Below are 12,561 nucleotides of genomic sequence, written 5' to 3'. Positions count from 1 at the left end.
CACAATACTAAGTAGTTACAAATTACAGACTTTTGGCATGCATCTACCAATTTGCGGATTTTATTTTGAGAAGATATGTTTTTTCTGACCGATTCACACCAAAATTTGTCATTGAACTATAATCGTAATCATAAGACAATATAATGGATTTCATTGATTCAAATCATTACGTTTATGAATTATCGTATTTACATGCATGAGAAAGTACGGACCAACAAAGGGTCAATCGCTTGACATATTTGGTTCAAAGCTTGATACGAATCTCTATTTCAGATGCAAAACATATGTACCAAATTTCATTTAAGTAGCTTTTTGCATTTTGTAATTATTGGGCCCATTTGTGCTCAAACAGCTGGACAGACAAACTTCCTCTGAACAGATTTTGCTCAACATTTGATAGAAATCTACAAATTTGGTGAAAAGACGTATATAAAGCTTCATTTGTCTATCTCAAAGTATTTTTGAGCTATCTTTGTTACAGCCAGACAGACAACCATAATGATAAAAAATATGTTTTCGGATTCGGGCAGATCCTAAAGAAAATTGGTTTATTTTTCTATCTTTAAAGTTAAAGAAGTTATAGCGAAATAAAAATTCCCACCCACTTTGACCTAGATGGCCCATTTACGAACTCATTCGAGATTTTTGTAATTCTTACAACATATTCCAAGCCGGTTACAATCCAAACAAAATTACTCTAGTTACCATGTCCACTTTGAATGAAACTTTTGAATGAAGGATGGTTTTGGGTTCTAGGGATCATGATCGGTGAAGAAGTGCAGAAATTTACCTTAAGTCTTGTCATGAGAACCATTGTAATTGATAGTATTCCTATAGGAAGCTCCATGATAAACTGAAGAAACTGTAAATGTGAAGAAATTTTACCAGTTTAAACTATATTATTTAATTAAATACTAAAAGTGTTATTTAGATATTAATAAACTCACTTGGGAATCAAATTAATACGATAAAAAAAATTAATGTTTAGTCAGAAAACAATTAATTCAAAATTCGTAAAACTAGAAAGTAAAAAATAGTGTAATTAATAAACAGAAAATGAATGCAAGCAACTTAACTTATTGATCACTAAGCAATAATTAATTTTAAATTCAATTCATATAAATTACATTTTATTTTAGTTTCTCATATTCTCATCTGACTTCGATTGAAAATGATGATTTTACTCAAATATAAAACGCTAAAAGTTTCAGATTGTGGTTTGATGGAGTGTAATCTACGTTTTTAATACAAAAAATTTTGCACAAGATTTACTAGTGTTAAAACATTAAAAAATGATTTGTTTAGCCCTATCCTATTGAAACCAACAAATATTCGAAGTATTATTATTTAAATTCAATATTACCCATTCATAGTTTATAGAAACCACTATCATATAGCGAAGAACCTTAAAAGAGAAAATTCGTAACAATAAAATATTAACCAAATAATGATGTACTATATCATTATTGTTTTTTAAGCTATCTCAAGTACTTGAAAAATTTGCTTGGAACTTTTCTGTACTGAATATTGCGCTTTGAAATTTAACTGATATAGATACCTTCATTGTTATAAAAATTTCTCTGCATATTTTGCTGTGGTGTTATATGATTACAGTTTATGATGAAATAGTGTTTTTGATTCCTTTAATGGGATACATTTTTATGATCGAAATGTTTAAATATGATATTTCGACGAAGATACGAAAGAATGAGATTATTAATGAAACTGCAGAACAGTTTGAAATGGAAGACCTACAATCCTGATCGTACATAATCGATCCATACAGTTATTTTGCGAAGCTCTCTGAATTAGAACAGAATTAGTTAAATCATTGGACACTGATAGAGAAAGCAATCTTTAAACGCAAATGGATACTGTTCGCTCCGCAACAGTTTCGAAATTTTGCCAAAAATTGAGCATTAAAGCAAAACTGGAATTTCCTGCAAATTATGGCATAACAAAAGAGAACAAGATCCTATGTCTTTTCAAAAGCCGTTTATTTGTTGTGCACAGAATTAAATATCAAAGCTGTTTTGCATCACTAATTAGTGCAGATGAACTGATATTCATATGGAGGAAACTAGTTTTGCAGTTGGCTGAGAGCTTCAGAATTTGTGATCTACTGAATATATTAAAAACAATTCAAGAAATGACGGGCATTCGCAATCATATTTCCTTTGAAACTTCTCTATAATTGTAGGTATTAGTTCCGCTCCTAACACCAGATGGCAGCGCATTTATATTTGTATTATGCCTTGAAAGTTATGCAGAAAAGATTTCTTGTTTGCTTGGCAGTCAGAAATTGGACGCTCATCGGAGTGTGAGCGATGAGGAAAAGCCGCGCAAATTTATTTTAACGGTCACGTGGAAACCCAGTGAAATTCTCGTGAAATTATAGTTTATGAAGAAAATAATTTTTATTACCGTTAAGAAATATTCGTAACATTGATATGGAATTTGTTTATCGGAAATCGTATAAAAATAAGGAGTGGCTCGATGTGAATAACTGGACGATCAGTCAAGAAAATTGTTTCCGGATTTTTCTAACAGAATCTTCTATTTTTTGCAAACAGGAGCGCAGGGTATGTGCTCACTAGCATTGTAGAAATACTTAATTAATTATTAAGTAATTAATACTTAAAATTAGAGAAATGTCCCCTATATTCGACAATAATGTTGCTTGTTCGAGAGCATGGCATATGTTTTGTAATTGGCTGAGAGCTTCCGAACTTGTGACCGACTGATTATATCAACGACAACTCAACAAACAATGGGCATTATATATGTATTGCTTTTGAGACCTTTCTGTGAAGCTGCTTATTTGAGAGTTTTTCATATAACTATTTAGTGTATATCTTCAAATACCTTAGTACCTTTCTTTACCGTGATGATGATAATTGATGAACTTAGCTCTAGCTCATGAACTGGCGGTGCTCTCCTCCATTAGGATAACATACCGCATATGATATCTGAAAGTAGAACATGAGTCTTGTATTTTTTTCTACCATACTTGGGTTACGTGAAAATGACATAATATATTATTGGATTTCTGAAGCACACGTTTCACTGTATTATGAATGGCGATAATTTCCCGGTTTAAGTCCAAATTTAATATTTTGCACTGCTCATTTAAAATCTCAAACAAATTTATGTAAGCGTTAGTTAATTTATTGGATAAAAGGAATAAACACAAAATCATTTCAATATTTCTCACGTACAACTTAATGGTTTTGAAACTGGCGTGGATCTGAGGGGCGTGCAAATTACCCGTCTCTGTCATGGGACTGATGGTCTTTAGAAAAGTTCATATTCATATTTACACTGAACAGAAGTCTTATGCAAGGCAAGAAAAGTAAAAAAAAAAAACTTTTAACAAGGCACAATTTACAATTTGAAGGAATCATGGACATAAAATTATATCTAAGCGATTTAAAGGAAAATAAATAAAGCCGCCAATATCTTCGGCGGCTTATCTATCTATACTTATAAAGCAGAAAGTGTGTGTGTGTGTGTGTGTGTGTGTGTGTGTGTGTGTGTGTGTGTGTGTGTGTGTGTGTGTCTTGGCGCTCTATGACCAGACCATTTGACATACAGTTACCAAATTGGGCACATGTATTATATATCTAGAAGGTTGTGAATGTGTAACTCGGTGCTATATATATATATATATATATATATATATATATATATATATATATATATATATATATATATATATATATATATATATATATATATATATATATATATATATATATATATATTGAAATTTTTACTAGAATTTTAATTAATTAAAAATTAAGCGATATTTCGTTGTTTTTTCACGATAACTTCCAAAAATATTATCCCATAAAAATGATTTTTACATGAAGTTAAAGTTCAAAAAATTATTTTTTAATGATACCTATTACTTTAACTTATAAATTAAGTTTCTATTTTAATGAATTTTTTTAAAAAAATATTTGAACTATAATTTTCAACAATTTATTTCACACAAAATAAAAATAAAATTTAACTTGCACGAGCACATTACGCGTGCATGGAAAAAAATTAGCTTTTAACAACGTGTTGCTGTTACATTGATAAAAGCTCAAATTCTAAAATAAGTTAATTGTTACTGAAAATTAAATCAAGAAAAGTGTAATATTCAGCACGTGTTATGAAATGAAATAAATATGAAATATGATATTTTCTAAAAAATAAATGCAAAGAGAGATTTTTATTACAATATCTACATTACTAAATTAATAAATAAGCTTTATTTAAGGCAAACATGATTTAATATATATCCTTTTAATTCAGGGCCCAATGGTTAATTTGTTAACATTTACGTTACATACGTTAAAATGGTTTAAAGGAAGTAAATAATTATATTTTATTTAACTTGAGTCAATAAATGATCTAATAAATTAAGAATTTTTAGCTTTTATTTAGATCTTTTGCTCTGTGAATTATATTTAACAAAATATTCTTGAGACACTAACATTTTAAACAAAGAATGGCATTCCAATCAACTAAATAAGTCATTGAAACAGATTGATTTATTAAAATTTGAATATCACTATTCAATAAAAACGAGTGAATTTAGATCACTTCCTCGATCGTCTCAAAGATGATACTCCAATCAGCGGCTAGGTTTTTTCCAAGACTGATTGGCTTAAGATTATGAAAATGTTGGTTTTTCTAATCAAAAATTCATAAATTGATCAGATTTGATAGCAGAAGATACAAAAGTTCATTTATTTTTTAAAAGTCGAAGTGGCAAGAATATTTCGCAGAATATGATTCTTTGGGACTAAAGAACTGTGCAAAATTTAAACTTGATAAATTTTTTTAATATATTTATAGAAATATATTTAAAATAATATTTTTAAATATATTATTTTAAATAATATTTTTAATATATAAAATATAAATATATTTTATAAATTAAATATATTTTTATATTTAAAAAATATTTTTAAATATATTTATTTCACAAAATAAGACTTAAATGCTGATCAATTCTGTTTTCAGCACTCATAATGAAAAAAAAAAAATGTTTATTTCAGTAAAAAATGTTTTTTGTATTATAGTTTGATCATTTCCACTTTAATTTAAAGTTGAAATTTTACGTGAGCTGACAGAAAATTAGGGAGATTCATAGTACATTATGACTTAAGGCCTTTATAATAGTATGAGTGAATTATATGATTTTCAAAATTTGAAGTTTAAAAATATTTTGATGAAGAAACTATTAAAAGACATAAAGTATTTAATTAAAAATTTTGACGAGTTCTAAGATTGGCAAACCGGCTGGCCGCCATAGGCAGCTAGTTTATAATAAAGGATCTAATTGTTGAGCTAGCAGCATAAAATTATTTAAAATAGATATAATTATAAAAAAATGTCATTATTTATTTCACCGTCTTCAATTTTCCATCAGATATGATGTGATTACATTTCTCTAAATTCGTAATTAACAAAAGTACTTCCATTATGCAGCATTTCACAAAAAAATTCAATTTAACCTGTCAACTGGATATGACGAAATATTTCGTCATACACAAACTACTACTGCAATAAGCATGACGAAATTTTTCGTCATGGAAATTGCCTTAATATTTTGAATGTTCCATTGTCCCATTGTGAAACAAGTTGAACAAAAGTTTATCCCTCAGTTAACAGATTAATAGTAAGCGGAAGAAATCCCAGTGAATGTATAAAAGGCTGCTATTGAAACTCGTTATTCTTTTAAAATCTACGCTGAAAATTAAAATGGAAATGCTTCATTTTTCTCAGTACTCTCCCAATTATAAAAAAATTGTAAAATTTCCATGACATAAAACATTTAATAGATAATAATGTTACAAATTAAACACTACTGTTGATTTCTGTTTTTTAAAAAGTACTATTTCAAAATTCAACTGCTTTCACAGAATATTAGTTAGTTAAAAAAAACGTTAGAATAAAATCGGAAAATTCACTCAATTTAAATTTCTGGAATTCTCCGCATGAATGAAAAATTAAGTGCAGGACTTAAAATTTATTATTCTTAAATTATTCAGATTTCAATGTGTAGCACAGAATTTAAAACACTCTCAAAGGTTTTATTTGGAAAGTTGCTTTTTAATGTTCAATTTCACTCAATATTACGATTCAATGTGCCTAATTCTGTTAAAACACTAAAATAATATTTCGAACTATTGTTTCCATTAAGAATAATTTCTTTAGAAAATGTAAACAAAAGAATAATATACATAAAAATCATAACTATGAATCTAAATTATTTTATCAAGAATGATAATTTAAAATAAAGAAATCGAGGAAATCAAACCCGTATAAAAATTACAAAACTTTTTTCTCAATGTTATATTCAAATGCTAAATGTATTATAGAATTCGTATTTAATAGAAAACCAAGTACCGCAGATTGAAATTTGGAAAGACATTTAAATCATAGTTGTTACTCAGATCGGTTGGAAATTTAAAAGTAAATGTGATTTAGAGGATTTTCAGCTAAAACAGTATTAAACTTTACTGGTGAAAGAAAAACTGACAAAAATGCTCTTATTTGTTTTAAAAATTTTCTGTTTATTCATTTTCTAGGATCGCCGAGTTGCTCTTTAGTGTAGGCAAAATATTTTGGCTTTTCGTAAGTGTTATGTGTGTTTTTTTTTTTTTTTGCAAGTATTTACAAAGTTCCGAAGTTTTATTATTCTTGCTTGCAAAACCGCGTTGTCGTAAGTTAAAACGTAGCTGAGAGAAAGTATTTGAAATTTCCTTCTCTCAGCATCTGTAATTTGAATCGCAAAATAGCAAAACACTGAACTGGTATACCAGTCGTCACACCTCCTCCACCAACTGAAATCGGAAAACCACTTTTATTCTTTGAATGTCAAAATCTATTTCATTGCAAAAAATTTCGAAATGATTCAAAATTTAAACATAGCTCGGATCTTCAGTTCTTACTAGAATACTACCTTATGAATAAAAATGAAATATTTAGATCCGGACACAATCCTAGCCTTTTTATGGAAGAGTGTTTTTTCAGTTATAGAAAATGCTTAAAAGACAAATTTTCATCTAGACAAGTTTTCTAGTCGTCAATATCAGAATTGCTTGACATTTTACAAAAAACTTCTAGGTGAAGACCGCTTAACGATTTCAAAAGTGGCTGCTGAAAATGGGTTAATTGTACGATTATATTTGGAAAACTGATTATTACATGGTAACAACCTCCACAGTAGGAGTGAAGGTCTTTATATCCGGATTAAATGATAATTCATTCTTGAAGAAGAAGGTTTTATTCTTAATCCTGGATACGAAACTTCAATATTCCTAAAACAAATTGTCCATCACAGATTGCCACCTCCATACAAAGATCATTATTATAATTATGGTGCAAATGCTTTGCTGAAAAACAAAAGCAACTGGATTCAATCATGTATTCAAAAATGAAGTATAGCCAAATGCGAATGTAGTGATCCATCTTTAACAGAAGTGCAAAATGTCAAGCCTTGCGATATAACTAAAGTGACACAAGTCTGCTGCTTAGATGAAACTCTGGAAAGCATGTCAGAACGGGGCTTACTTTGCAATTGTCCATTACCATGCAAATTTAGGTATTTCGGAGAAGCATTATCGATATCAGGTATGTTTTCGGTTGCAAAAATACCATTTCCAGTTCTCAATCAAACAATGAGTAAATTATCCGTTGACGATAGTAAAATGAATCAGAATTGAATTAATAAATGTAAATTCGACCTGAGATTGAATATCTTTTATGCAAGTCTTGAAAGGCATATCTATGAGCAGAAACCAATATGGGAGGTGTTAGAATTACTTGGTATTATAGGAAATGAATTCGGTTTATCGTTGGTATTAACTATAATGACATTAGTTAAATTCCTAGAAAAAAATAATAAAATTTAATTTAATTAATTTTTCTCAATAAAATACGGAATCTATTCCGTTACGAATTTCAAGGCAAAGACTAAATTTTTTCTTGGACACATTTTCTCTCGTCTCAGGTTATTTTAAATCCGTTATCCCTGAATCCGTTAGCAATTCCATGCACATTCGTTTCAATTTTTTTTCCCTAGATTACACGATGAGTCTTTGTGTTCCGTGCTAACCGCTAAACTTGTGACTTTTCATTCTGGAGCACGCACCTGCATCTCGTTTGCTTTGTCATTCGATGACAGAGAGTTGCATCCATTTCTTCTTGAGTAACTAGCTGCTGATTACAGACTTTAATGTTACTATTCAAAACAGTGATGGCTTTAAATTCTTTTATAATTTGCTTACCCTGATCTATCTATATCATCATTTCCTTGCTGATTCTATTCAACCGAAATGAATATTATTAATAGTATTAAATGGGATTTGGATAAACGGGATCATTGGATTTAGAAATCTAATTTGACTTCAGAATGTACTCATTGTTAACCCAATGTAGATTGAACTCATTATTTGCTATCATGTGGATTGCCCATTTATTACTTGAAGTATTATAAAACAAAATATTTGATTTGATCAGCTTCGAAAAGAAAATGATATCAAGTGCTTCCTGCTTCAGTTACGACCTGAAATTGTGCATAATTTGTATTTATCTGGAAAGGCTCTAATTTTCTTTAAAATTTTTATCAAGAGATTATAATGCCCCGAATTAGAAAGAGGTAGTTTTTCTTAACTCAGAATATTATTTTATCTTAGATAGAGTTATTGAATCATTGTGATTAATTTGATTTTTGCATCTTAATATTCCCGCCATTTTGTATTAATGCACTTTGGTGGATTTAGGCATTTTGAGATCCCAGATAGTTTTATTATGAGGCCTTTTTCTTAAAGAAAATGTCTTGTTAATTTAGCATCACATTTTTAACTTAATTATTATATTAATGATTTATTTGGTTTAATTCATTTTATTTTAATAATGTTGTGAAAACCAATATGTTTTTCTTCATTTTTTTAATGTGTATGTCATGGAAAAAATGTTTAAAGTAGTAAAATTCTTGAAAAATTAACCATAATCATTAGTTAATAAATTCCTTACTAACAAATAAAAACCTTTTATTATTATAATAGATTGTAGGGAATTAGTAAACTTTAAACAAATGTAACATTGGGTTTCATTTTACAGGATCTAAAAGAACCAGTTTTCTGAAATATAATATTGCCCATTAAATAAATAATTAATATTCTAGTATCTCATAAATAAATTATAAAATATACATTAATTTATTTAATAATTATTTGAATTATTCATTGTCAGCATAAACTGAAGTTTATAATCTATGCAAATAGAATATGCATTTTTTTATTTATTGCTGTCTGCAGCTCCCCCCAGCCCAGTGGCCCTAGGCCTAGTTGAAAATCCGCCGTTGTACCCGAAAAAGATTTAAACTTTCATGTCAATTCAGAGTACTATTTTTCCATCAAATAAAACATAACGTCCATTTAATAGTAAAATAAGAGCTATTTTTGTCAATCAAATTTTTAATTTTATTAATTCATTTTCATATATATCATAATGCAATTACTTCATTCAAATTTATTTTAAAAGAAGCTTATTATTTTATTAATTTGTTTGTTTGCAAATAAATTGTTTTTTTATTATTTTGAACCAATTATTTTGTTTCTTTCTTGAGATTTGTTGATCCAAAAGCCATTTTTGACTATGCCGCGATTATGAATTTGGAATGAATATCTCAAAAATAAGATAATAATGCTAATTCGTTTATTTCACATTTTAAATTAAATATAACGAAAAAAAAGCATTTAGTTTTTATTAAATGATTCTCTTATTTATGTTATACTTATTTAATAAGATTAACACCATTGGGGGCATAGGGGTTACTCGTCACCTTCGCTTTACTCGCACAGTAATGGTGTTTGGTGCGTGGCTTAACACGCATTGCCAAATTTACTTTAAATTAAAGTATCAAAGCATTACTAATTAATGAAAGACTTCCAGCCATGTAGGATAACAATAATAAATTTTAATTACAAATTAAATAAAAATATATAGATCATGATGCATTGGACGTATATCCATCGACCAACACGAGACAGAAGTTCGGAGTAAGCCGGCGAAGCCAGGAAGTTAATCACTGGTTTTCGTTGGAGAGCAAAGTTCACCTCCATATGTGTGATGCTTGTCGCCAGCTGGCGAAACAAACAGTCATTTATCTCCTGTTTGGTCGCTGCAGGTATATAGTTGAGCTAGATTTTTGACGATGACAGAACACGCCTCTAAAGTGAAAGGTTGTATTGTGACTGATGATGGTCTTTAGGATTGAATTTTAGTTCATGCCTCATTGCTGCAACGGAGTCCAAATCATTCGTCAAACTTCAGTATGTTTCAGTACTGCATTAATATCTTTCATCATTTTCCATAATAAATGAAATGCATTTTCCAGTGGTTTTAGCTTGTGATATTGCCATTCTTTTTTCCTGACTTTTATATCTATATTGGGCTTTAAAGGCAAATTGCAGCTAGGATGAGGAATATTTTACGAGCGGTTATTACGTAACCAATATCAAAAGTCACAAATGCCAGTGATCAATACTTTTCAAAGAGGGGTCTGATTCAAATCCTTGATAGGATCTTACTGGTGATATTTCGATTACAGGTTTTGGATCACGATAGAAAGTAACAATCAATACGATATCACTGAAATTTACCGGAGCGGTGACTTCACTGGAAAGTAACAATCGATACGATCAGTCCAATGGAAGCTCTCGAACAAAACAGAAAAGGTTTGGTTTAGTTATATTAACGTCCCGTTTTAAAGCAACACTAGGGCTATTTTGGGACGGGCCTCGTAATTTTGAACCACGGTCAGATGACGAGGACGACACCTGAGCTCACACACCCCTCTCCACACCACACCAGCGGGAGGACGTTTGGTCATGACGGATTTAATGTGCAACAGACCCCCTTACACGACGGTTCTTCGGTGGAATCAGGTCACGAACCTGAAACCCTCCGGTTCCGAAGCCGAGACCTTACCACCAGGCCAACGCAGCCCTCAAAACAGAAAAGGAGAAATATGTGATTGGATTGAAAAGTGAACGGACCGGTTATTGGAATTATCGTATCGTTGAATTGCATATCACTGAAATTTATCAAAGCGTAGACTTTAAAGATGCATAATCCACGATTTTTTTGAATAACAAATAATATTGCTATTGTTATTTTTCAATATGCGTTCCAAATATCTGTTATTTCAATCATATTATTAATTAAAAATTATTACTTAATATTAAATATAAAATTTATTAATTGTAATTAATACTTAATTTACTAATTTAAGTAACGTGTGATTGAATTAATTTATCTGTTTCAGCTTACTTCTTAAATTTTTTTTTTCTCAAAACTATTTATTTAATTTATTTATTAGAGTGAACCATTTTCTGGAAAAGGTGAGTTAAAAATATTTGTCATTTCTTTAAAATGTTTACTTTAGTCCTATATTCTACCAATAGATGGCGCCAGCAGTAAACAGAATACATGTAATCAAAGTCAATCATGTCACGAGCAATTAAAAATGATCTGTATGGAATAGTGCATCATCAAATACGATTATCGGTCACTCCCATAAAGTGGAGCGGTGACTTCGCACTTTCCAGTGAAGCCTCGCACTTTCCGGTAAAATCACCGCTCCGATAAATTTCAGTGATATGCAATTCAATGATACGATACGATAATTCCAATAACCGGTCCGTTCACTTTTCAATCCAATCACAGATTTCTTTCGAGAGCTTCCATTGGACAGATCGTATCGATTGTTACTTTCCAGTGAAGTCACCGCTCCGGCAAATTTCAGTGATATTGTATCGATTGTTACTTTCTATCGTGATCCAAAACCTGTAATCGAAATATTATCAGTAAGATCGTATCAGGGATTTGAATCACACCCCTCTTTGAAAAGTATTGATCACTTGTATTTGTGATTTTTTGATATTGGTTATGTAATAACATCTCTTAAAATATTCGTCATCCCTAGTAGACTTCACTGGAAAGTGTGAAGTCGTTGCACCACTTCATGAGAATAACCTTGACTTTCCGATATTCGCATTTGATGATGCACTATTCCATACAAATCCTTTTGAATGGCTTGTGACTCGACTTTGCATATATTCCGTTTACTGCTGGTGCCATCTATTGGTAGAATATAGAACTAAAGTAAACAATTTAAAGAAACGACATATATTTAATTCAAATTTTTCAGAAAATGGTTTACTCCAATAAAGAAATTAAATAAATAGTTTTAAAAAAAATCAAATTTAAGAAGTTAGCTGAAATAGATGAATGAATTCCATCTCACGTTACTTAAATTAGTAAATTAAGTATTAATTACAATTAATAATTTTATATTTAATATTAAGTAATAATTTTTAATTAATAATATGATTGAAATAACAGTTATTTGGAACAAATATTTAAAAATAACAATAGCAAAATTATTTGTTATTCAAAAAATCGTGTAATTATGCATCTCTAATTGCAGCTTTCAGCACCTTATTTGATAATTGATATGTTTATTTTTTTTAAAAAAATCAAATTTTTAATCAA

This window comes from Argiope bruennichi, chromosome 5 (assembly GCF_947563725.1).
Source record: "Argiope bruennichi chromosome 5, qqArgBrue1.1, whole genome shotgun sequence".
NCBI lineage: Eukaryota > Metazoa > Arthropoda > Arachnida > Araneae > Araneidae > Argiope > Argiope bruennichi.
Note: the sequence above shows the minus strand (reverse complement) of the source record.